The following is a 27,928-nucleotide window of genomic DNA, read 5'->3' as shown; positions in this document are numbered from 1 at the left end:
TCTGTGTGTGTGTGTATGTGTGTGTGCACATGCAGGAAGGTATGATGTTGTATAGCACTGGTCATTCCTTCTTCTTCCACGAGCAGAGGGGCCTGCAGTCTCACTTAGGGACGAGACAAAAGTGGGGGAAGGTCTGCTCCTCTACAGTGTCCCCCACCTCCTTACATCCCATGGAAGTTTCCTAACTGGAGCTCTGCAGGATCAGGAAACTGTGTGGGTGCAGATACGGTGGGAAGGGGTGGAGAAGGAGACCAATTGCTTTCTGCAGCACTGACTCCTGCTCACTCTGTGATTTTTCAGTTGTAAATCTGATCAGGAGTCACTTACTGCTACTGCAAGAAAAGTGCTATCAAGGAAAAGGGAATGAAAGCAGAACAGTGCAGAAGAGACAACCCTGCATGTGGACACCCTGGCATCTCTGGGATTGGGGCATGCTTTGCTCATGAATCCCAAGGTTCCATATGCCAAGCCTCTCGCATCTGAAAATTGATTACTTGAAAACTCTTGAGATTGAACTTGCTGTTTCCTGGCCAGTCTGTTCCCCTCCTGCAGATCTGTCCACAGGAAAGGACACTACAGCCCACAGTTACTGTTCCGACTGGGTTTATTTTACTCTTAGAGTGTAGCTCTACTCATGTGTGTCATTTAATATCAGGGTTGCTGTGGTGATTGCTACTTTTCTATGGAAAAACTCAGTAATCACTGTAATAAATCCTTACATAGACATCCAGAACACGGCTTAGAGCTGGCTCCAGGCAACCGCCATTTACATATCTGAATTTATTTTTGTAGAGCTAAAATAAACTGTTTACCAGACAAGTCAGCCTCTCAAAGCTACCATGTTCTTTGCCCTTTGTCTATAAATCTTGCTCCTCATAAAGAGGGTGGAATCTACTGCTAAATTTAGTCAATCTAAGGTATAATTCTTTTTCTCTGGGGTTAACTATCTCCATAACTCTTCCTGCCCCAACCCTCTATTCTCAGTCTATAGAGCAAGAGGCCATTATAAGACTGAGCTCAGATCGATTTGGACACTCATGTAAAGGAAGAGGCATGGACTTCTGGTCCAAGCACAGGACTAGATGCTAAGAATTTCTGGATCTCAACTCTGCTACTGACTTACTCTCTGGCTTTAGGTAAATCATGTAACTTCAATCTCATTTAACTTGTCTGAAAAAAAGGAAATAATTATACTTACAGCAGGGGCATGCACAAGGAGAGGCAAGAAGGAGCACGCCCCTCTCCCCCCAATAAGTGGGGGCACAGAATTCCTGCAGGATCAGTTGGGGAGACTGAGCTCCTCCTGCCCTGGACCAGGGCAGGAGACCACAGCTCCACCATCCCTGTGGCCACAAGGGGAGAACCAGATCCTCTGTCCGTGGGGTGGGGGAGGGAGGTGGAAAGCCATCTCCTTTAGCCATGGGGGGGTGGAGTGGGGACCCAGCTCCTTCTACTTCAGGGGGCACAGAAAGTGCCCCTCCAAAAGCAGCCAAAGTTTTATTCCTGTGCACACCCCTGACTTGCAGTATCTAGCTCACAAGGGTGTAGGGAGACTTAATTAGTTCACGTTTGTAAAGTTCTGTATAAAGGCCAGGCATTATTACTGTTAGACATTTTATCCTTATTTGTAGTATAATTTTATTACCTTATTCCACAGATAAAAAATTCCTATGCTGAGTAGTAATTTACAGCATGAGTAGTCCCACTGAAATCAATGTCATTACTTCTTGAGTGAGATACTATACATTACAGCCAGATTCTGCCACCCATACTAAGAGAAAGGTGACAAAGAATAATACATCAATTTTAAACTTGGCAAAAGGTTGACAAGGAGGTGCCCCAAGGTGCCATCCTACCAGTGTGCTGTCTAATATATCTAGATCAGTGATCTGAAAAATGGTGATGAGTAGTGAGACAGGAAAACTTGACAGGATTATATGCATTAGTTATGACTAGGGCAGTGGTCTCAAACACGTGGTCAGCTATTTCCTGCAGCCCGCCAGCTTCCCGCGGTCTCCCTGCCCCCCCTGTTTACCTAGAGCGGCTCCGACCCGGCGCGCACCGGAGGCAGGGCAGGCTCTGGGAAGCAGCCAGGACCTGGGGGGCGGGGGAGGGAGACAGGCGTCTGTGTATTGCCCTGGCCGCTCCTCCAGGTACCTCCCCCAAAACTCCCATTGGCCGCGGTACCCCATTCCCGACCAATGGGAGCTGCGGGGCGCAGTGCTGGTTACATGTCACCTCTGCTGCATCGGCCCTTTACGTGCTCCCCCTCTCGCTGTCTTCTCCCTGCTTTGCCTCTTCATCCCACTCCCACCCCCGCTGCTCCTCCACATTCCCCTGACGGGGAGCGTCCTGCTCCGAGCGCTGTGCAGAGAACCAGCCCCTGGTCACAGTGCTCAGCTCACCAACAGCCTGCCCGGCAGACTCCTTCGTTCCCCCACTGCCCGTCTGGACTGGCGCCCGGTAAAGCCCAAGACCCTCCAGCCTGGGACTCTGGCCAGGAGGAACCGAGCCCTGTATATGCCAGAGCCCCCCACAGCACTGGCACAGCTAAACTCTGGAGTGGCAGGGGAAAGGGGGAAAAGCGATTTCCAGCCTGTCCCCACCCTGACCCTGCAGGCTCCAGAGTAGTGCTCCAGGCAGGAGCTTAGCACCCTCTTCACCCTCTCTGTCCCCACAGCATTCTCCACTGCTGAGCCACCTCTCTGGCCAGGTTTGTTGAAGCCCCTGCAGTCCCTGGGCCCTGGTACACAATGCGTCCTCAGAGGTGTTTGCTGCCTTTTGACACTGTGCAGGCAGGAAGGGACAAGCTGCTTCAAGCCACAGGAGCAGCGGGGTGGGAAGAGATGAGTTCTGCAAAGACATGGGCCAGGTCATTCCTTCCACCTCCACCCCCACCTCATGACTGAAAGCAGCTCCTGTCCCTTCCTTCCTGCACAGTGCCGAGATACTGCTGTTGGCCACATTCTGGTGTGAACGCTGGCAGAAATCTGTCGAGGGGGGCATGTGACCCTTCGTGCCACCCCCCCCCCCCAAGTGTTGCCTTGGGAAGATGTGGCTCCAGGTACCAGAAGAAGCGGGTCTGTCCCAGGGGCCCAGCCAGCTATGGATGGTGGAGAGCACCAGGCAGGGAGGGTTGGGTTGGTCGGTCACCCCCACCCCCCCCGCCACGTGAGAGAGTTGTATGGGAGTGTGTGTGTGTCACCTCTCCCCATGTGAAACCTAAAGCCTTAAAGATAAGACGATAAATAAAAAGAATCCAACTACACATTATTTCTTTTTAACAGGGACCCAGTCAACTTGATGTTAATGTAAATGTTTGTACTGCATAGTTCTGATTGATTGCCGTTGAACTCGCTTGAATAAGAGTAATTTTACCAGTGTCCCATATCCAGCATAGGGAAATATGGTCACCCTAGTTAAGACTGGAGAAGACTGAAGAACTCCAGACAGATCAAATAAAGTTAAGGGCCATATTTTGTCACCCTTTCTTTAATGGAGTAAAACGTTACTTCCTAATGTCGAGGGGAGTACTCAGAATAGGACTCATCAAGAGTTGACAAATGCATGGTAATGCCCACTGTATATGAGTAATATGAACAACTCCTATACATTGATGGGGTCTAAATCAAGTGTAACAACTCAAAAAAGCAAACAACCCCCAAATCAAAACAAAAAAGCCTAGACATCACTGTGGCCAACTCATTGTACAGCAGCAGTGATCAAAAAAGAAAAGTAAATGTTAGCAGTATAAGTCAATACAATAGAAAATAGAGAAAATATTATAAAGTAATTGCAGTAACTCCTCACTTAAAGTTGTCCCGGTTAACGTTGTTTCATTATTATGTTGCTGATCAATTAGGGAACATGCTCTTTTAAAGTCGCGCAATGCTCTCTTATAATGTCATTTGGCAGCCGCCTGCTTTGTCCACTGCTTGGAGGAAGAGCAGCCCATTGGAGCCAGCTGGTGAGGGCTTGGAACCAGGGTGGGCCGGCAGCCCCCCATCAGCTCCCTGCTCCCCTAAGTTCCCTGTGCAGCAGCCGCCCAGCAGGCTAGCAATTGCCTGCCCCCATTGCCATGTGCTGCTCCTGCCCTCTGCCTAGGAGTTGCTCCCCGAGTCTCCTGCCTGCTGTGTGGGGGAGGGGGTGCTAATGTCAAAGTGTCCCCCTCCCCCTTGCTTCTGCACCCCGCTTACCCCATCTCCATAGAGCAGGGGGACACAAAACCGGGCTCAGGATGGAGGGAGCTTCCTGGCAGCAGCTGTGGTCTCACCTTGCTGACTAGCTTAACAAGGTAGTGTACTTAAGAGTGGGTCAGTGTACTTAAAGGGTAAATGCGCATCTCTCTCTCTCTCTCTCTCTCTCACACACACACACACACACACACGCACACACTCGGTGTGTGTCTCTGTCTCTGTCTGCCATGCTGTCTCCCCTCCCTCCATTCCTGCTGCCTTGTAGAGCGTGAGACTACATTAACAACGTAGCCCTGGAGGGCTCAGCCAATTGCTAGTTCATCATTTAACAGTAAGGCATTCCCTGAGAAATATCCCACCCTCTGACTCCACACATCAACCAAGTTTCACAATCATCATTGCTGTGTACAGTATTAAATTGTTTGTTTAAAACTTATACTGTGTGTGTGTGTATATATATATATTTTGTCTGGCAAAAAAAAAAATTTCCCTGGAACCTAACCCTCCTATTTACATTAATTTTTTGGGGAAATTGGATTAGCTTAACATCGTTTCACTTAAAGTTGCATTTTTCAGGAACATAACTACAGTGTTATGTGAGGCGTTACTGTACATAAATCGAGCGCATTGCCTCGAAACTGTGTTTTGTTCTGGTCACCTTACTGCTAAAAAATGGAGAAATAAAAGGTGGTTCGGGGAGGGTAACAAAAATGATAAGAAGCACAGTTTCATATGAGGAGAACTGGTAAAGACTGTTTACTTTAGAGAAGAGACCAATAAGAAGGGACATATTGGAGATATACAAAGTAATGAATGGTACAGAGAAAGTAAGCCAGGCAATCTTATTTTCCCTTTCGCTATACAAGAACAAGGGGACAATCAATGGACTTGAAATTCAACAAATGCAAAATTAATAAAAAGAAGCTGCACAGAGTACACGTGACCTGTGGAGCTCATTGCCGCAAGATATCATGGAGGCCAAGAGCTCAGCAGAACTCAAGAAGTATTAGGCATTTATATGGATGACAAGAAGAATCATAGTTACATAAAGAAAGCTAAATAAAATAAATTGGGATATATACTTCATAGCATTAGCAAAACTGTTATCTGATGGACTAGGAAGAAATTTCCCCTAGGGGGAAATGATTCTATCATTGTCCACTCTGGGGTTTCCTTCCTTTGAATCATGCGGTACTAGCCTCTGTCAGAGACAGGAAACAGGGCTAGATAAGCTACTGAGCCAATCCAGGAGAGAAATTCCTACACACAGTACTACTCCTACTGAGAAGCCTTACAGTATTTCAAGGGTGGCTCTTCAGAGGTCATGCGGCTCTTCAGAGGTCAATATGCGGCTCCTTTCATAGGTGCTGACTCCAGGGATGGAGCTACACACACCAACTTTCCAATGTGCCGGGGGGCGCTCACTGCTCATCCCCCGGCTCTGCCCCAGGCCCTGCCCCCACTCCACCCCTTCCTGCCCCCTCCCCTTCCCCTGATCATGCTGTGCCCTCCCTCCTCCCCTCTACCCCCTCCCAGAGCCTCCTATACATGCAAAACAACTGATCCCTGCAGGCAGGAGGCATGAGGGGGAGGGGAAGGCGCTGTGGACTGGAGTGGGGGGAGCTGCTGGGGGGCTGCTGCTGGCTGGCATGCTGCTGTGGCTCTTTGGCAATGTGGCTCCTGCTCAGGCCCAGGTTGGCCGCCCCTGCGGTATTTAATAGGAATGAACACTCTAGGACTCTGCAGAAATAACTCTAAAAAGTGACAGGGTGAGACCCTCCCACCTGCTCCAGCCCTCTTCCCTGGTGTCACAAAACCATTGGTCAAAATATCAGTAAAAACAGGGACACAGACAATCATGCAGGGAGATTATGAAGGTAGCACAAGAGAGGAATCTAAGCAAACTGTTACTAACGCAAACAAAAGCCAAATAATAGAAATGAATATAAAGGAACAATTTTACTAAAACAAAACCAAAGTGGACTGTAAAGACACAAAGAGGGAAAGGAAAGAACAAAACTGAAAGACAGAGGTGAGGACACAGGGGAAGCAAAAGAAAACTAAAATAAACTAAAAGAAAAGGAGTACTTGTGGCACCTTAGAGACTAACAAATTTATTAGAGCATAAGCTTTCGTGAGCTACAGCTCACTTCATCAGATGCACTATGAAATTAGGAAAATGAGATGAAATTGAGATGAAAGGGGACAATTTAAAGATCACCTGTAGTTTATTATTGTTTAATGTAGTGCAGCCAAGAGGGATATTTCCTTAAATAGTTGTGTAATGTATCCCGTGCAAAAACCAGGAAGGAGAAAATTATAAAACTATTCATCGAAAGCTAAGGAAGAATAGTATAAAAAGGGACTAAATATTCACAAGATAGAGTTGAAAAGTTAAAAGCTCATAGTTAGGTTATTGCCAGGGGTATGTTTAAAATCTTAAGCAGTCTTTTCTAAACATTAAAAGCAATGCAGTGGTACCAATACATTAATATTTCTTTCTCATGTTTTTTAATTGAAGAAAAAAGTATTTTTCCCATACAGACAATATTTACAAAATAATATAAATTAACAGGGGTTGCATATGCTGTTCTCCAGGAGAGGAAGTGTGGTTCACCACAGATAAGTGCCTCAGTCATTCCTCAGTCCAAGTTACATTGCATACCACCCAACTACACTTAATGTGCTTAATTATAGTTTTCCTTTGCTAAGCTCTTGATGTTCCAGTCCATTATTTGCATTTCATTGTACTTTAATAAATGGTGAAGAGAACTGGATGCACAGGTTACAATATGAAACACAGTGATAAAAGCCAACTCATGCCCAGAATGAAGGCAAAACAAAAGTCACTAACATCTCCTGTTGCTCTTCCTCTGAATCTCAAATAGAGAAGAGTACCCAATGTAGAGCATTTATCCAAATCCTGCAAAGTTTAAGGGGTCAGAAAAATGTGATTCAGATCTGAACCAGTCCTAGTTTTGGACCAAAAGCTAACCACTGCAAACTGGAGGAAGAAGTTATCCCAGGCTTTCCTTCTAATCCAGACCCCTTTCTGAGGGAGAGACATAAGTGATATAACACGCTGTGGATGAAGAGTTGTGGCAGATGATGAGGCTAGGAAGGACTTTTGCGGGAGGGACCCCTGGAAAGAAGTAATGCTTCAGAATAAGCTGTAGGCTTTGTAAGTACATCATTAACTTCTGTCTGATGCCCAATAGACCAGGTGACAGAATGGCTTAGGCCTGAGACCTGAGCAGTAAATGACATAATGGACATTTTGACTTGGAGAAGCATTTGGGTTGTTGTCCAGGAGGGGGAAAACATGGATGCACTGGAACTAGCAGTCCTCACTGATAGAGAGTGCACAGCAAATGAGGATTACCTGGAGGCTGAGCCAGCCAGAGAATCCACCATGATCACAGCCAAGAATAGAAAAGGAGTACTTGTGGCACCTTAGAGACTAACAAATTTATTTGAGCATAACCTTTTGTGAGCTACAGCTCACTTCATCAGATGCATTTGGTGGAAAAAATGCATCCGATGAAGTGAGCTGTAGCTCACGAAAGCTTATGCTCAAATAAATTTGTTAGTCTCTAAGGTGCCACAAGTGCTCCTTTTCTTTTTGAGAATACAGACTAACACGGCTGCTACTCTGAAACACAGCATATGATGTTTCCTGACTGAATAATGATTTAGGTCTCCCATTTTGGGTCTTTGTCACACATTGGCCCCACATTTGGGCCACAACAAGTTGAGAGGTATGGATGAAAATATCAAAGACCTTGAACCAATGGCTTTTGGATGTGATCATGATGATTATTCAGCATCTCATAACCTCAGGTATGAAATTACATACTTCCCAAAAGCGACTCCTGTCTTGTTTCTTACTTGGTTGTAGTGGAGTGACCATATTGCTTCCACGCCCTTTCCCCCTTAGCTTCTGGACACATCATTGACTTTCAAACCTCCCATTGAAATGCTTACACAGCCTCCGTTCTGTTACTTAAGAAAGTAGAAAGAGGCAAGATTTAAGACTTAGGGCACGTCTACACTGGCAAAGTTACAGCGCCGGCAGTTACAGCACCGGTCAAAGAGCGCAGAAGGAAAACCGCTGTTGTGTGTTCACACTGAGAGCTGCCTGCACAATAGTGTGTTCACACTTGTGGCACTTGCAGCGCTATTCAGAGCAGTGCACTCTGGGCAGCTATCCCACAGAACATCTCTTTCTCTTTTGCCACTAAGACTTCTGGGAAGGCGGAGAGGGTAGCAGGGCATCCTGGGTCCAGTCCCAAAGCCCTGTGATGCATTGCTTTGCATCCCAGTAATCCCTGTGCATCCATCTGCATTTGGCTCCATCTTTCAACAGTTTATGTATTGCGCACCCTGCCTCTGTGCAAGATGGCTACTCCAGACTGCTACTGATTGGTCGCTAATCAGTCCAGAGTGGGAAAGTCGACCATTGGAGTCATGTTGATGAAAGTGTGCAGGGCCATTAATCGCATCCTGCTCCAAAAGACTGTGACTCTGGGCAATGTGCATGACACTGTGGATGGCTTTGTACAAATGGGCTTCCCCAACTGCGGAGGGGCAATAGATGGCACGCACATTCCAATTCTGGCACCAGACCACATAGCCACAGAGTACATTAATCGCAAAGGGTATTTCTCAATGGTTCTCCAGGTGCTTGTGGATCAGCGTGGGCGTTTCAAAGTCATTAATGCAGGCTGGTCCAGGAAGGTTCTTTCGGAACACTGGCCTGTTCAGAAAGCTGCAAGCAGGAACTTTCTTCCCGGACCAGAAGATCACCATAGGGGAAGTCGAAATGCCCATTGTGATCCTGGGAGACCCCACCTACCCCTTAATGCTGTGACTTATGAAGCTGTACATGGGGCAACTTGACAGCAGCAAGGAGCAGTTCAACAATAGGTTGAGCAAATGCAGAATGACTGTTGAGTGTACATTTGGCCATTTAAAAGCCCGCTGGTGATGCCTGTATGGGAAGCTGGACATGACCAATGACAATATTCATATGGTTATAGCCGCGTGCTGTAAGCTCCATAATATTTGTGAAGGGAAGGGTGAAAGCTTCACTCAGGGCTGGACCGCAGAGGCTCAGCACCTGGAGGCTGAGTTTGAACAGCCAGAGACCAGGGCTGGTAGAGGGGCACAACATGGGGCCATAAGGATCAGTGACGCCTTGAGCAATTTGAAGCTGAAAATCACTAATATTTGTTGCTATGCTTGGGATTACAGTGCTTGTAATGCTAGGAGACGATTGGTGCACATGATGCAAGAAGGAGCCTTAACATAATTGTATGTTGCTTTGCAGTGCTCTTTTTGCTTTCACTTAATAGAATAAAGATTACTTTCAAATCAACACAATTATTTTATTAAAAGAGTCAAACAAAAAAATTCATCACCAGGGAGGGGGATAGGGGATGGGGGAAGGGAAGGTCTCAAGAGGAGGAGGGGTCCTGGATGGCTACAGATTTATGTATGTCCAGGGATCATACCCAACCTTCTCCTTTGGACTACAGTGCAGCGGGTGTTGTACTTCAGCAGGACCAAACTGCAGAGGGATGGGTGTTGAGCGCAGTGGGTAGTGGGAGTACACACTGCTGGACAGTGAGGAGGGAGGAATGCTGCAGATAGAGAGTGGAGCCAGGAGGCTGATAACAGTGTTGGTGGTGTGTGGAGGGGGGAGAATGGGAAAGAGTTTTGCGACAGTGGCTGCAGAGGAGGGCGGGCACGGAGCTGCTAGGTTTGAAGAGCTAGTATCGCCTGGAGCGTGTCCACTTGGCGCTCCATAACGTTTAAGAGCCACTCTGTGGCTTCTTTCTGGTGTGCTGCATTCTCCTTTTGGTCCCTCTTCTTGCTGTCCCACCACTCCTTCAATTCCTGTTTCTTGGTGGCGGAGTGCACCATAACCTCACGGAGAAAGTCCTTCTTAGTTCTCCTTGGCCATTTCCAATTCTGCGCAGCCTTTCTGCCGCCAATAAGAAAGAGGGAGGCTGGGCTCCCAAAGTCATCTCTGTGAAGTTTAAAAGCAACATTTTACAGAAGCAGTATTGTTTGCAACACAGACAACACTGATTCAGTGCTTTAACATACCGATCACTAACTGGCTGACCCCAGGCAAGCACACATGAACCACAAGACCCCCATAATGGTGAGTAGCCACGGTGGAGGGTAAATCACTCTTCCTGGACCCTGCTGTATACTGGGCACATGGCTCTTGGGTAAAGCCAGCACTGTAGGGGGGGGGCTGATAATCATTCCTGTCCCCAAACTGTCCACAGGAGGTGATCATTATGGAAGATATCTTGCTGCTGAGGCTGAACAGGGAATCAAGGAAGGGTCTTCTCCAAGCCTGCAGCTTCTGCCCTGGCCCCTATGCAGCTCATCTGTGTGCAGCAATGGTTCCCCCCACTCCCAGTGTCGGCAAAGTGGAGTGGGAAATTTACTGTTAAAGGGGCAAGAAACAAAGCAGCTCTGCTGAGGAACCTGTGGCAGTGGATTGCCCAGTATCTCCACAAGAGTTTCCTGGAGATCTCTGAGGGAGATTCCCATGAAGTGAGGGAGTCTATCAACAGCATATTTCGCTGCTCAGACGAGGCATGTGGTGAGAGACAAGCCTGCTTTCTCCAACCCTCCTGCCCACAACAACTCACTTCAGCAATTCCCAAAATCAGATCCACTACCAGGGGCCTCCTCTCTTATTTATGATTTGCCAAGATCTGACTGCTGTGACTGGCTATGCTCCTCTGGGGTAGAGAAGAGCTCCTGGCTTCAGGCATCTCTGACCTCTGAGTCATCCTCGGCCTCTGGGTCCCCCTCCCCCTCTTCAGCCAAGATTTTCTCTTCCTGGCTTAGTCCACTCTCAACTGGCATGCGAGCCAACAAAGTATCCACAGGGGCCTTTGCAGTGGGGTCACCACTGAGTATCACGTCCAGCTCTTCGTAGAACTGGCAGCTCATGGGCGCAGCACAGGAGTGGTGCTTTGCCTCTGTGCCTTGTGGTAAGCATTCCACAGCTCCTTCACTTTGACCCTGCACTGCAGTGTGTCCCGGTCATGATCCCTTTCTATCATGCATCGTGAAATCTGTCCATAGGTATCATAATTTCTACGGCTGGAGTGCAGCCTCCTCTCCCCAAAGGCTGAGGAGGTCCAGCAGCTCAGCGTTGCTCCAAGCGGGAGATCGCCTGGTGCATGGAGCAAGCCTGGTCACCTGGAAAGATGCACTGAGACCGCTTCACGCATCACCAAGCAAACAGGAAGGGGACTTTCAAATTTGCAAAAGAATGTACAGGATGGGGCAGACGGTTGGTCACCTGAGGACAGGGCAGTAGATTCAAACCAATCACCAGAGAGGTGAGAACAGGCATTGTGGGACACCTCCTGGAGGCCATTCACAGCGCTGTGATTGCCACAATGTCTACACTGGCACCGGAATGCTGTAGCCCCAGCGCAGAAAGCTCTATGCCTCTCGTCAGGGTGTTTTTTTAGAGCATGACAACTGTGCAGTTTCTGTGGCTTGGCAGTGTGTATACCTTGGGAGTTACAGCACAGAAAGCTGCTTTACTGCACAGAAACTTGCCAGTGTATACCGGGTCCAAGTCTTGGGCAAGTCCATGGAGAATTTTAAAAACACCCACAAATGTGAACTGGTTTCTAAAATTGATGACATGTAAGCTGAGTTTGAGGATGGGAGCTGCTTCTTTTTGTACATGCTTTATATTGCAAACTAGTCAACTGTGTTTTGATTTGTATATTTTTACTACTGTAAAACTCAATATACATCTACAGATATAAAATAACATGCTTGAAACTGTAGACTACTTGCATATAATCAAAGTGGGGGACACAGAAGCAGGGTGTTGCAGAAAGAGCTCTAGCCATGAGGGGTGCTCAGGTAGGGACTGAGCCTGTTACCTGGCCATAGAAGAACTTTCTCCACAGCAAAGAATTTGTTTGATGCTTTTGCTTTTTGTGAAACATTTCAAAGAACAGAGTTTCCATTGGCCCTTTATCCCAGAAACATGGCTGGGGTCTCAAATGTCTTGTAAACTGATGTAAGTGGTGACAGGAAAGCCGGCACAGAATAGTCTGTTCTCTCATCAGTATCCATTACCGTAGCTTTGGGGAATATGCAGTCGGATCAGGTTTAAGGGCACAGAGGGTAAATAGTGCCTATTTATTGGTACTACAGTGATTGGCACTTTAATAATTATTTATTTTGTGCATTTCTATACAGAATAATACATTAATAGAGAAATGCTGAACTCAGCTTTGCTTCTTTTGCCCCACACCAGAAAAGCAAAGCTATTTGTGTAAGGTGTTTGTATGATACGCATTACAGTCATATCTGAGTGCCTCCAATTCTAAATCTATGGCCTAAAATATGCCCTTCCTTCTAACATAGGGATTGAAATTAAATTAGGGACTACACTGTGCAACCCTTACTCACACTGGTAAATATTTGTGTGTGTAATCCCATTGATTTCAACAGGGCTGCTTGTCTGAATAAGGGATGCAAATAACACAAGTCACAAATGCAAATAAAAGCCATGCCATCTAACTCTCAAACAGTTGAAGGTTCCCACAGAAGCAGCAATTCTGTGTTTCATCATCAGCAAGAAGAATGTGCTAGGTTCTTACCTTCTATTTTTTTACTTTTTTTTGTCTCTTTTGCTATTTGAAATAGATAATCAAAGAAAAGAAGAAATCCTTGCTAGTAATAAAATGGATTGTTTGATTTTATAGAGCATGAGGATAACTCTGTTTTTCCTTTACCTCAGATTACAGTCTTTGAAAAATAAGAATGCTGAAACAAAGACACATCCTTTTACAAAAGTGTGCCAGTCTTCAAAACACAAGAGACATTTAGAGCAAGACACTCCCTTATTACTATCCTTTATTATTTGCATGATCGTAGGTCCTAGGAGCCCTATCATGTGGCAGGACCCCATTGTGCTAGGCACTGTACAACCACAGAACAAAAAGACAGTCTCTGCCACAAAGAGCTTACACTCAAAGTAGATTTGGCCAAACTTTATTCATTTGATTTTCAGGACTATTTAAAGTAGCCCATTAGTGATGGTATGGGCCAGATAGTGCCATTAAGGGTGATGTTGAGGTGCAGCTCCTTGGCATGCGTATAGAGGGGAACACTAGCTGGGACCCCCTTAGGAGGGCACAGCATGTATTCTCTTCCATAGCTGCCCGGCTGTGTTGGCTGGAGCTTAGAGGATCAAGGCTGCCTTCTTTTACCCATTTCTGGAGGCTAGCTCCCCAGTGAGTGCAGGCAGCTCAGGAGAGTGCAATCACTGCAATTGTGCCCAGCCCCTGCAAAAAGAATAAAAGGAGAGGGAAACGCCTTGACCTCTCTCCGGCCTTGCAAACTAGCCAAAGGGCCAGGCACAAATGGTCACAGCTTCACCCCTTTTTCTCAGACTCCTACCTACTGGTTGCTGCAGCTACGGGCACAGACACTGCTGACTGTTCTGGGCTCAAATGTTCAGCTGAATGCATGTTTGAGATGTGAGCCAGTGTGACAGGGCTGAACACCAGGTGAGATGCATGGCACTTGGCAGCCTTGCTCCCATGTTGCTTCTCCCTTCTGTGGTCTCTCTGTTTAGCTAATCCCCTCCTAGCAAAACCCCATTCAAATACAAAGAAAAGAAACTGTGGAACTAAGATGAGGTTTACACACCAACACATTAGTCACTCTGCATATGGGTTCTATATCTTCCTCCCCACCCTGTGTCTGTCCTGTCTATCTAGATTGTAAGCTCTTCAGGCAGGGGCTGTCCTTTATTCTTGCTCTGTGTAGTGCCTCACACAATGGGGTCCTGAACTCATTTGGGGACCCTAGGAGCTACCTTAATACAAATAATAAATTATAATATACAGTGGCCTAGAATTTAGCTGAGCCCAATATGCATTGCACTCAGGTGAGGGGGAAGACCTGCAGAGGAGCCATTTGTGGCTGCCCTATCTTGAGGTTAATTCTATGGAGACCTGGTCTCTGGCATAGTCTAGAAAAACCTCCAGAAAGCTCTGAACTGCACCAGCTGCCTATGGCTCTATAGGACAGGAACTCCACTTGGGGGTTACTCCAGTGCAGGAGTCCTCCAGTCACATCCATTCCCTCCCCCTCCTCCCCTCCCTCCGGTCCGCCATCCCAATATACCTCCTACCCTGGAGGCCAGGAGGGGATAATGTAAAAGCCAGCTTGATTGGCTTTGTGCAACTCAAGGATTCATCCACCACATAGGAATCTCTAGGCAGCCATTGCCAGTACAAATGGCTCGCTAGCTATTTTATATTGCTAGAGCAGTGTGAAACACACAGAGCAGGGGCAAAGATATGGCCCATTATTCAAAATTTCAACCCAGTATCCTACAAACTGACTTCAACAGAAAAGTTACATTCTCATCACTTGAAGTAGTACAAATAATCATTCATACACTGTGATTCCTGGAATTCCTCTTCTGACCATGCAGTGTGGTTGTAGCCATGTCATTCCCAGGATATTAGAGGGACAAGGTGGATGAGGTAATATCTTTTATTGGACACCTCCACCTTGCATTTAGCTGCGATGCTTGGAGTACCTTTCCCAGACCTGAAGAAGAACTCTGTGTGACTTGAAAGCTTGTCCCTCTCACCAACAGAAATTGATCCAATAAAAATATTACCTCACCCACCTTATCTCTGCTCAGCGTAGCATTTCCCTCATTCTTTTATTTATATAGGTAACAAAAGTGTCTTGAATTATTACAGCAGTACATAAACTGAAGTTAAAAATTTAAAATAGCCATGTTAATCTCAGTTTTGTTCAAAAACAAAAACAATTGTACAACAAACCCAGCTACGTATGTTGAGTTGCTGCTGTGGCCGCCTGGCTTTACAGCCAATAGTGTTCACTGCGAAGAGCTGCTATGCTTTGCTGTTTTTCAGATTTTGTTCAGTTGCCAAAATGAAGAGGAAGCAGAACTCCAGGGTCACAATCAGCATTAAAACAATGTATTTCATCCAGCCTCTCAGTATCATACAATCTGAAACATAACTGCTAGGAAGACTCAAGGACTGCAGACTCCCACACGAGGGGCAGGGATACGTAATCTGTCCAAAGACAAGTGTGACAGAGGAGAAGTTTGCCAAAGCTTAGGAATGTTTCATGTTTCGTATTTTAAAAACAAGAGCCTTATTTAATTTATAATCTCCTTCATTCTTTTGTAATTGAAGAAATGGAAAATATACAATGTAAAATCTCTGTATCCTCTGTTTTAAGACTTTGTGTATTTTCCCTTTTCTTCAGTTAAAAAGTATATATAAAATATAGGGATGATTGTCATATACTGGTAAGGTGTCATTATCTTATGTGTTCTCCAGAATGTGATATAGTACTAATCTCTATCCAATCCTGCAAATGCTTAAGAACATGAGTAGCTGAATGTTACTGCCTGTGAGCAGGTTTCAGAGTAGCAGCCATGTTAGTCTGTATTCGCAAAAAGAAAAGGAGTACTTGTGGCACCTTAGAGCAAATGCATCCGATGAAGTGAGCTGTAGCTCACGAAAGCTTATGCTCTAATAAATTTGTTAGTCTCTAAGGTGCCACAAGTACTCCTTTTCTTTTTGCCTGTGAGCAGTCTCCCTGAAGTTAGTGGAATTTGAGTAATGTTATTCGTACGCCTAAGTGTTTGCAAGATCAGGCCCTTATTATCTGAGCATTAAATTAGGAGAGATTCTGTCCCCTGCCCCCAGTGTTTGAATCATTTATAGTCTTCGCAAATATTTATATGCATTGTAAACTGCTTCACCTTAAAATGAAGTCATTCTGATGCTAATACAGAGAAAGCAGGAATCGGAGGTGTAGTCAGACAAGGACTCCATCCGCTGAGTGTTGCCTCTAGCCTTCATTTGGAATAGAAACATGTTGTTTATCTACACAGTAAAGTAACTCCATGGCAGTTGGCAAAACATTGAATTTTTCCTTTACTGCCAATGCCCAGATGTGTCTCTTTAATACTATGTTGCTATATGGATCCTCTAAACAGGCAATTTTTTGTTGCAGTATTTGCTACTTAATTAGAGAATATAAATAGAGTGTAAATCCCCCTCCCCCAAAATTAAACATTTCAGTAAATGTATCTCAGGGTAGCTCTTTCCCAGCTGAAAACTTGTTCCTTTCAAATGGTAAATGCTAAACCCTACATGCAATTACAGCTTCAAACCAGCTAACAGATGTTTATTCTCAAGCATGTTTTAATCTAAAATGCCTATAAGCTTCCTGACAAAGTACTTCAGCCAAAAAAGTGAGCAGAATATCTCATTACTACATCCAAATATTGTATACAAAGTTTTGGGGGTGAAATTTGGTATCAGTTAAGCAAGGGACTAAGTTCAATACACAAAGCGACTTGGGCCCTGAAACATTTAGCATTGCAGAATAACTTTTAGACACCTTACTACCCACTTGAATCTATAACCCCAAGTTAGGTGCCTGGGCTCCTTATACAATGCATGGGGAGAGATACTCACTTAAGAATGGTTTCAGAGTAGCAGCCGTGTTAATCTGTATCCACAAAAAGAACAGGAGGACTTGTGGCACCTAGAGAGACTAAGAAATTTATTTGAGCATAAGCTTTCGTGAGCTACAGCTCACTTCATCAGATTCTACCGAATGCATCCGATGAAGTGAGCTGTAGCTCACGAAAGCTTATGCTCAAATAAATTTCTTAGTCTCTAAGGTGCCACAAGTCCTCCTGTTCTTTTCACTTAAGAATGGGATCCTCAAAAGCCAGCATGCTGCATGGGGAGCTGCCTAAATTAACCTGTAGGAAATACCAAGGAGAGGGGTGTGGCCTAAGCCTCACCCTCCAAAGGGACTTAGATACTTAAGTCAAGGCTAGAGGGAAGTGCCTATCTCTGCTTGGAATTCCCAGCCATGAACCATCTCCTGGAGTCAGGGATTGAAGCGGTTTTTTTGCATAAACAAGGTCTGAATGAGCTCTTCCCTGACATCTAGTGATGAACAGGGGAAAAAGGTCTCAGGAACAGACTGTATTTGCATAACCAAGCCTACTAGGTGATCTGCAGACAGACCTGCTTTGCCAAAGTGATCCATTTTGGCTGTTTTGGCTTAAAATTCATTTTTGTCTTGAATGAAATGAAGTTTTCCTCATTGTATGAGTAAATGGCAGCAGAGCTATTCTTAGCATGCCCTGACTGAAGCGGTCCCCCTAGATGACCTCACTCGCTAACCAGGAGGTAGGGATGCCAAAGCCAAGTAAAAATGAGAAGGGGGAACCATCTGTTTAATGAGTTCTGGAGAACATTTAATTCTCCCTCTCCAGTGCTTAAAGACAGCTGATCCAGCTCAAATTAGAGTCCTTGTTTCTGCTTACCAATTAATAGAGCTGAAATCACTGATAAGATGATATAAGGAGGGCTGAACCTTAGAGCTGGGGGAGGGGGAGGTGGACCGCGTTGTAGTGAAGGGGAATGCTGCAGCAGCAGTGAGGTTCCCCACTACCCAGTTAAATCACTAAGAACTGGGCAAAGTGGTGGAACCTTGAAACATGGCGTTGCAGAGGTGGCAGCAAGCAGCAGCGGTGGTAATAGTGGCAGCACGGAGCAGCAGCAGAGAAAACAGTGGGACTCATGAAAGTGGCAAAGGTGGCAGTGAGTGGCAGAGATAAAAGCAGCAGCAGAGGTGACAAGCAGTGGCAGAGACAATAAAAAACACTGGATGCACCTCTGGACTCTGGGATCTTGCTGATCAGGGACAACAAACCACAAGTGGAGTGCAATGGAGGGGAGAGGAAAGTGGCATGTCAGAGAGACTTTTGTTGGATGTTCACACCGCAAGGTGGGAAACTGAGGCAAAGGACACTGCCAAGCATGGGTGTTCACTTATGCTTTGCATGCTTTGAAGTCATCTTTGCAGTGTTTCTCCAAATTATTGCTGAGTTGTCTCTCACTTTTAATAAAAGTTTTGTTTTGTTACACACTGCCTCAGTGTTTACAGATGGGGAAGTATTGTTTCTTAGAGATGTTTGGTTTCCCCAGATTACTGGATGGGGGTTCAAGCTAGTTTTGTTTTGTGATGCTGAGAGGAACCCCTAAATAGTGAACCCCTTGCTGCTGCTGACAATTCCCAGCAGAAGGGTTACATTTACAAGGAATGCCAAAGGAAGTGCTAGTGGTGCTCACTCACTTGTAATTTTTAGCCCAGTGGTTAGAGCACTCACCTGGGATGTAGGAAAACTAGGTTCAATTCCCCCCACAGTCTGATGTGGAGCAGATGTTTGAACACAGTTCTCCCAGCTCCTAGGAGAGTGCCCTAGCCAGTGCATTATGGGCATTCTAGGACATGGGTCTCTCCTGTTGATGCTGTTTCACTGTGTATAGATAATTAAATAATCACTGAAACTCTGGGGCTCCCACTTGATTGCCCTAACCACTGGACTATAGAGTCATTGCTACTCTCTTTGTCACTCAGTGAATACCTCCCCTCCAGCTGTTCTGTGTGGGTTTAGGCATGCTCTGAGAATGCCTACTGGCTTGGGGCCCACAGTTGGGGAATGCATAGTTTGAGGGTTCCTCTGTGGTTTATGTGTGAGATAAGTGCCCCAGGGTGTAGACTGAAGCAGCTGTACTCATGCTCACTGGCAGAAACTTAGAGCTGGTCTACACTGAAAAGTTAGGTTGACCCAGCAAAGTGTGAAAAATCCACACCCCTGAGCAGCATAGTTAAGCTGAACTAACCCTCTGGGTACACAGGGCTAGGTAGATGGAAGAATCCATCTGTTGACCTAGCTACCACCTCTCAGGGAGGTGGAGTAACTACAGTGATGGGAGATCCATTCCTGACATTGTAGCAAGTGTAGACATTGTAGACATAGCCACAGGCACCATGAGGACCTTAATGGCTGAAATATAGGCACCTACAGAATTAGACAGCAGCTGAGCAGTGGTTTTGAGAATCTCAGTGGCATTTATAAGTTGTGCCTGTACTTAGGTGCCTAAAGTGGCAGTTGGATGCATAAGTCTTTTTGTGAACCTAGCCCAAAGACATTGGTTAGATCTATATCCAGTGCAGGTATATGTCATGCAAACGTTCACACCCAGCTCCTGCTAGTTCACTTTAGACTTAGCCTAGAGCCTCAGTTCTGGATCTCTCCTAAGCCTAGTGGACCAATCAGTCTCTACATTATAAATACAGATTATCAAAACTTATGCCTAATGCACTGATGGGTAGGGTTTAGCTGGCTGATTTAAATGTGATTTCTGATAAAGGCATTAAAAAGTAGAGGTTGCAATTATTTTGACCATGTCAGAGAAGCAATACCTTTCTAAACTGACTCTACAGTTTGCAGAGTGTTCATTATAGGGATAGAGCCTCTGTCAAAGTATTCTGCACAGGAAGTCATATGTAAGAGTGTGTGCTTGAATGCATACACATCACGTCACGACAACAGTCTGCAACTTCTCTTGATACTAGAAATTCCATTGCCCTGAAAGCTTCTACCTCAGCATCCCCTGCTGCTGTGCTGATGCATTGGTGTGTTCCCTCATGTTGATGAAACAAACACACTCAAGAACTGTATGCCAAGAAGTAGACAATTTGTTTTTAAGTGATGAAACCAACAAACTCCGCCATTGTTCTACTCTACTTGAGTCTTGCAATGAGGAAGAGGGGAGGGATCTAAAACACAGATCAAGTTTTGGAATACATTTTTGCATCACTGTTCTAGGATGCTGGATGCTGTATATACCAGTGGAGTTCCTCAGGCATCAGTTTTGGAACCAATCTTATTTAATCTTTTTATTACTGACCTCGGCACAAAAAGTAGGAGTGTGCTAATAAAGTTTGCAGATGATACAAAGCTTGGAGGTATTGCCAATTTAGAGAAGGACTGGGATATCATACAAGAGGATCTGATGACCTTGTAAACTGGAGTAATAGTAATAGGATGAAATTTAATAGTGAGAAGTGTAAGGTTATGCATTTAGGGATTAATAACAAGAATTTTAGTTATAAGTTGGGGACGCATCAATTAGAAGTAACGGAGGAGGAGAAGGACCTTGGAGTATAGGTTGATCATAGGATGACTATGAGCTGCGAATGTGATATGGCTGTGAAAAAAGCTAATGCGGTCTTGGGATGCATCAGGAGAGGTATTTCCAGTAGGGATAAGGGGGTTTTAGTACCGTTATAGAAGGCACTGGTGAGACCTCACCTGGAATACTGTGTGCAGTTCTGGTCTCCCATGTTTAAAAAGGATGAATTCAAACTGGAACAGGTACAGAGAAGGGCTACTAGGATGATCCAAGGAATGGAAAACGTGTCTTATGAAATAAGACTCAAGGAGACTGGCTTGTTTAGCCTAACTAAAAGAAGGTTGAGGGGAGATATGATTGTTCTTTATAAATATATCAGAGGGATAAATATCAGAGAGGGAGAGGAATTATTTAAACTCAGTACCAATGTGGACACAAGAACAAATGGATATAAACTGGCCATCGGGAAGTTTAGACTTGAAATTAGATGAAGGTTTCTAACCATCAGAGGAGTGAAGTTTTGGAATAGCCTTCCAAGGGAAGCAGTGGGGGCAAAAGATCTATCTGGCTTTAAGATTAAACTCGATAAGTTTATGGAGGAGATGGTATGATGGGATAACAGGATTTTGGTAATTAATTGATCTTTAAATATTCAGGGTAAATAGGCCTAATGGCTTGTGATGAGATATTAGATGGGTGGGATCTGAGTTACCCAGGAAAGAATTTTCTGTAGTATCTGGCTGGTGAATTTTGCCCATATGCTCAGGGTTTAGCTGATCGCCATATTTGGCGTCCGGAAGGAATTTTCCTCCAAGGCAGATTGGAAGAGGCCCTGGAGGTTTTTCACCTTCCTCTGTAGCATGGGGCATGGGTCACTTGATGGAGGATTTTCTGCTCCTTGAAGTCTTTAAACCATGATTTGGGGACTTCAATAGCTCAGACATACATGAAGTTTTTCGCACGAGTGAGTGGGGGAGATTCTGTGGCCTGCGTTGTGCAGGAGGTCAGACTAGATGATCAGAATGGTCCCTTCTGACCTTAGTATCTATGTATCTATGTATATACAGCCAGGGAACCCAAATCTTAAACTGGGTTTACCTTTGAGTCCCCCTATTCTCTTCTTTTATCTAGTCTTGCACCAAACCATGCCACTTCACCCTTCAACATATTTCTAAAAGTCTCTCTCTCCTCTGTTCCTGCTAAAACCCTTGGTCATAGGCAACAGATTCACTGAGATTCCGCAGAACTACATCGGTGAGAATCTCTTAGTGTTACCATTAATCCCACCCCATTTTTTCTGATCTTGTGCTTGAATTTATTCTTAAATAACAGTAACACAAATGGAATTAACACAAACCATGGAACCAAACCAAACCAATTACATGATCTTATTTGTTATAACCCTTATTTGTTCCCCACTCTTCCCCAGTTTTCAGAAGTTTGAGTTTTGCTTGACTTAGCATCCCGCAAGGGAATGACCTATCACCAAGCAACCTTGACTTTCCTTTAATGTATTTTTTGCCATTGAATTTCCTAGTTTTTGGAACAGGAAAAGCTATATTGTTGAGAGGCATTAGTAGTCATTTAGGTATTTGTACATATCATGCCCTGCAATTTGCACACCAAGTCAGCCATGTCCCTGGCCCATTCACTGCCTTTTCCCCTCCAAACTGGCTTCCTCCCCACTACTGTACCCATTCCTCACCCAGCTATCCACCACAGGCAGGGAACTCATCTCCCTGAAGTCTTCACTCCCTGGTATACAAATAGTTCAATTGCTGTTACTTTCCCCCTTCCTGTAACCTGGCTCACATGCAGTCCCTTGAGTGAAGGCCAACTATATGATAGTGGAATGGTGTTTCTGGTCAGGTTGCTGAATGGTTGGAGGGTGGAGTTTGTGGCAGGGCTGGGGAGAGAAATCATAGACAGGGTTTCTGCTTCACAATACTGACTGTTTTATGTTTGTGAGATAGTTCTTCTGATCACCCCATCTCTGAGAAACAGTGAGTGTCAGCGTCTATAATGTTTCTATGCCATACAGCACACTTTTCCGGTCACCCCTGAACCGTCCACTTTCCCAATTAGTGTTCTTCTATCACTTATTAATAGCTGTCAAATTGTAATGGTAGCAATTATTCAGACACTCGGGCAAATCATAGCTCCTGGGCACAGATCTCTGACGTGGGCTAAATCTGCTCACACATTGTATGAGGTGTACAGCAGGAATAAGGCCCAGATCATTTCCACCCAACTGAATCACCACAATGTCCAGTAGAACTCCTTAAATCACTGGTTAGACACTGCTGAGTGGGCAAAACATGTTGCCAATGCAGACCATCTCTCTCCACCCAGATCAGCCTATAGTCAACAGTCCCAATGTCATGGTGTATTCTTTGCTCTCTCACAAACTTCTACAATCTTGTGATCCAGGAATCACCAAGAATTCACAGGTCGGCAACCCTGGCAGTGCACATATTTCTTTTTCCTTAGTGGTCAAGGTACCCGGACTATCAGTTCCAAATATCCGCCCTATGTGTCTTTTAACCTACCTTGAGGTCGGAAGGTAGCCACTTGCTCCAGGGACTAGTAAAACACAGATTTTCTCAAACAACCAATCCAAGGCTTGCCTACCACCTGTCCTCATTACCCAACTCTTCTGCAGCTGCAATCCTTCTCCCTGAAGCTATCCCCCACTTCACATATACAAAGTCCTCTGTATCTGGCTTCTCCAATATAACAGAAATGTTGGTTAGACCAATTGCTGACTATCCTGGTGTGTTCACAGTACACCTCCCCATCAGATAAAAACACAATATATCATAGTAAGCAACATGAGCTATTAAATCTTTATTGCACAAGTGTACAAAGATTCAGATTAGAACCATCAGTGGAAGGCTGTTTATTGGGGCAATGGCATTCTCATGTTAAATCAAACTACCCAGGCAAGCAGAAAGTAACTGCATAGAAATCCTTTCATGGTTTTTCTCTTTCCTGGTGCCTGAATCCTGTTATCCTTCCAGATTACACATCTCTGCAAGCGAAGAAGTGAACATGTTCTTAAAGTCTCAGTCTGGGCCCCCCAAAGATGAGTAACACTTGACAGACTGAGACCATTTAGACACACCTCACATCAATAGTTTGATCTAGAGCTGTGCACAAAACAAACAAACCCAACAACCCTAAACCTTTTGGAAAAAATGGTTATTTTTTCAAGACTTTATCTCCAAACCCCTTTAATCAGAGAAACCCAAATTTGAATCACTAACCGTACTCTGCACCCTCCTGAGGCACACAAAACTTCAAAGGACTTCAACTAAGCATGTTGACCTTGGAGGACTTAGAAAGGTTGATCATTAAACAGACGTCATGGTGCAACCCAGGAGCAGATTTACCACAAAACAAACCATGCGGTGGCAAGGGGACCCCAACAAGGGGGTGGGGGAGGTCCCAAAATGCCGGACAAATATCTGACAACCTACCCCTGAGTCCCAGCTGACGGCGCAGCAGGGTGCAGGCAGGCAGGCAGCCTGCATGCTGTGGCCAGTGGCCCCACACCAGAAGTGGCTGGCTGCTGACATGTCTCTGCATGCTCCTGGTGGGCAAGGGAGGTGGCTCTGCCTCCCCCCCTCCCGCCTAGGAGCGCTGCCAGAGGGGTATGTGTGCTGGTCGCTTTGGGATCCATGCTGCCTGAGATAAGCACCACCACCCCTCCTCCCATGCCCCAATCCCCTGCCCCAGCCCAGAGCCCACACCCAGCACCCAAACTTCCTCCCAGAGCCTGCCTCCTGCACCCTCTCGTGCACCCCAACCCCCTGCCCCAATCAAGGTACCTCATTTTATTTTCATTTACAGTACTTTCCATTATTCATAATATAGGAGGAATGAAAACCGGGGGCAAGATAAGAGAGAATGTTCTTTTTCTTGGCTGGGTCCCGGTGTGTGGTGCGGGGGGGGGGGGGGAATATGGAGCTGCACACAGGGCTCCACTATCTCTAAATCCACCACTGATGCAACCTTATCTACAGTGGTGCTGCCAAACTACGATAATAAAAGAGACAGTCCTTTCCCCTAAGAGCTCTCAGAATAAGGGTATATTTACATTGCAAAGAAAAACCCACAGCTTCACATCTCAGAGCTCCAGTCAATAGACTCAGGCTCGCAGGGCTAAAAATAGCAGTGTAGACATTTGGGCTCAGGCTGGAGCCTGGGCTCTGAAACCTACTGAGGGGGAGGTCTCAGATCCCGGGCGCAGCCCAAACCTGAATGTTTACACAGCTACTTACACCCCTGCAGCCCAAGCCTCGGGAGCCTGCAGGCTTGTCTACACTATCCCTTAAGTTGATGTAACTATCGTCACTCAGGGGTGTAAGAAAACCACCACCCCTTGAGTGACCTAAGTTACATTGACTTAAAGTGATGTCAGCAGGAGATGCTCTCCCACCAGCATGGCTCCCACCTCTTGTTGAGGTGGAGTAAGTTCATCAATGGGAGAGCGCTCTCCCATTGACATAGCATATCTTCATCAGATGCACTACATCAGCGTGCCGATGTAGTGCAGTAGTGAAGACAAGCCCCGAGTCAATTGACCCAGGCTCTGAGACTCATGGGTTTTTCTTTGTAGTGCAGACACAACCTAAGTGAATTGGTAGATGTGTGCAGGGTTTGAGGGTGCACAAGTAGAGCTGGTGGGTGCAAGGGAGATGGGGGGGCACTGGCAGAGGTGTGGGTGCAGGAAGGATGTGGTGCAGCAGGGTTGTGGAGCACTGGCAGAAATGAGGTGCAAGGGGACTGGAGTGCACTGACAGAACTGGGGAAAGGGCAGTTGGAGTGCAATGGAAGAGCTGGGGATTCAGGGTAGTTAATAATTTGGATGCACTGGCAGACAGGTGCAGGGTGATTGGGGTGCATTGGCAGAGCTGAAGGTGTAGGGGGTTGAGGTGTAGGGGGTTGGTTTACACTGGCATAGCTAGGGATGCAGGGGCTCAGGGGGTACTGGGAGAGTTAGGGAGTACAGGGGTTGTTATGTATGTGTGGAGCTAGAGTGCAGGAGGATTGAGAGAGCTTGGGGGAAGGAGGCTGGGGTGCAGTGGCAGAGCCTGGGGGGGTTCCACACCTTCCTCACCTGAGCCCACAACCTCTCACCTATGACCCTCTCCATTTATTCCCCTCCCCATAACTCCCTCCCCCCCGCTGCAGTCCCAAACATCTCCCCTTATTCATCAACTCTTTTGCCCCCTAATACTCCTCACATCTCTTCTAAGGAAGCATTCACATGCCTAATTTATTTCCTCCAAAGTCTTTGATTTCATCCCCCCAAAGGAAAATTACTCCCCACATAAGAAACAAATTATAGTAACCTCCAGGACTCAGACTAAAACTTCTTTTGGCTTAGGTGCAGGCTTGTGATTAATTTATACTTAGTCATGATAATTGAAGGGTGAATTCACAGAGTTCAATCTCAATGATGTCTGTGATTTATCAAATCATTAGTGCTTCTCTGGTTAACAGTACAAGGCAGCAGGAGGAAACCACTTCTTTTGAGGGGACCTGTAACTCAGGACCTCCTTGGTCAAATGACCCCAAATTTGTCCACCACTGCTACACCACATTTCAAAGCAATCTGGTTACTTCTTCAGATTGTTGGGCATTTAAACCATATAAAGGAGCAGAAATGATGCTGCACCACTATAACACCACAAAGACCCAGATGTCTTGTTTTTGTAAGCCATGAGAACTGCTTTTTCTGCATTTGGAAGTCAGACACAATGTATCAGCTGACAGTTTGAAAGATATTTTTTATTTTCACAACAGATGCTAACACTAGCAAGGAACACAGTGTACCAATTCCTGCACCCTATGCTAGAATAGTACAGTTGTGAGGCTTTAGGACCTGAAAACAGCTTTCTCTGCAAAGGAACATCTTTCTTTTGCCTGGAGGCTTTGCTGTAGAAAAATCAAGCTGCCATAATTTTCAATCCCCCAGCCATGGTACTGCTGGAATTTGAACTGTGCACCTCTGCAGCAAAAGCCATGCCACTAGGCCGCTTAAGAGTTGGCTAGCTAATTGAGAAGAAAGCCTTTGCCAGTAAGATATGAAACGTCATTTCAGAATTGTTGAGCATCAAAAGTTACACCACCTCTCCACTTTTCTCATAGGCTTTCACACTCCTAGACCAGCCTGACCTAGACCCAAATAGCATTGAGCATGCCCCGTTGTCTTTTGTAAGGAAATGTGTTAATGACATATTTCACAGAGATGGAAGTCACCTGAGTGCTCCCACCCCACCAGAGAGCATGCTGAAGTGCAGTGGAACAGACAAGCCCTGAACGGTCACCCAAGGATTTCAAAGTACCTTGGGAGTTGGGTGTGTGACATAACAGGGTCGCTTCACCCATCGTTAGCTCAGGACATAGCAGCTGTTCTATAGGGCAGGAAATGATAAAGTCTCTTGTATCACACTGAGAATGCAGAGGGTGTGGAATGGCATCACTGAGCTGCTGGACTTTTGGCCAAGACACTAGGGTGAACCCACAATTCCTGCAACAGAATGACTGTGTTGCTTCAAGTGGCTGGGACTAACAGACCAAAAAGTGTAAATGCTTGAAATTGGGTTCAGGATAGAGATGGGGGTGACATACTTCAACTGTTGACAGGACACCACAATGATATGGTGTCAGTAAGCACCCCTGACATGCCTCATCAGAGGAGATGAGGACACAATGGCATTGTGTCAGCAGCTCATGCCCCTTGGGTATTTTGCAAACCCTCAGCATTGAGGCCTCAGAGAGCAGCAGGGCCTGGGGAGCCAGTTCAGCTTCATTGAGGAATGGGATGGGAATCTGCAGAGGCAGGAATGGGCAGAGAAAAGGGAGGAACAGTGGAGAGGGAGAGAAGTGATGGGGGACAAGAATGAGGAAGCAGTCTGTTGGAGAGTAGGTGAGAAAGAAAGGCACTGGCCACAAAGGCATTTTATTGTTTAGCAAAAGAAAGAAGAGGGGATTTCATTGGGAAGAGGACAGAGCACTCATTACCAATCACCACTGCACCTATCTGGGAGGGAGGGAGGGAAGTATTATCCCCAATACATAGATGAGGAAACAAAGGCTTATGTCTTTACTGCCAAAAAGGGATGTTTTTACATTGAGGTAGCTAAAGATAGCTGCCACAATGTAAAATTCTAGTGGAGACACTGCACTACAATTTTTACCTCATTGTAGCTAGTTGAGATCAATCCCAGGTGTGGGTTGACCTACACTGAGGTCAAAACTGCCTGTGCTTTGCCTTCAGTAAGATTTTACAGTGGTGAATTAGCTATGGTTTGTTAGCTCTCACCGTGAAAGCACACTTTGATTGGTAGCAAAGACATGGCAGGGAAAGTCCTGCCTGACCAACCTAAGTGCCTTCTCTGATGAGATAACTGGCTCTGTGGATATGGGGAAAGCAGTGGGTGTGATATATCTTGACTTTAGCAAAGCTTTTGATACTGTCTCCCACAGTATTCTTGCCAGCGAGTTAAAAAAGTATGGATTGGATGAATGGACTATAAGGTGGATAGAAAGCTGGCTAGATTGTTGAGCTCAATGGGTAGTGGCTAGTTGGCAGCTGGTATCAAGTGGAGTACCCCAGAGGTTGGTCCTGGGGCCAGTTTTGGTCAACATCTT

The sequence above is a fragment of the Dermochelys coriacea genome, chromosome 2 (assembly GCF_009764565.3).
Source record: "Dermochelys coriacea isolate rDerCor1 chromosome 2, rDerCor1.pri.v4, whole genome shotgun sequence".
NCBI classification, from domain to species: Eukaryota; Metazoa; Chordata; order Testudines; family Dermochelyidae; genus Dermochelys; species Dermochelys coriacea.
This window is presented reverse-complemented; position numbering follows the sequence as displayed.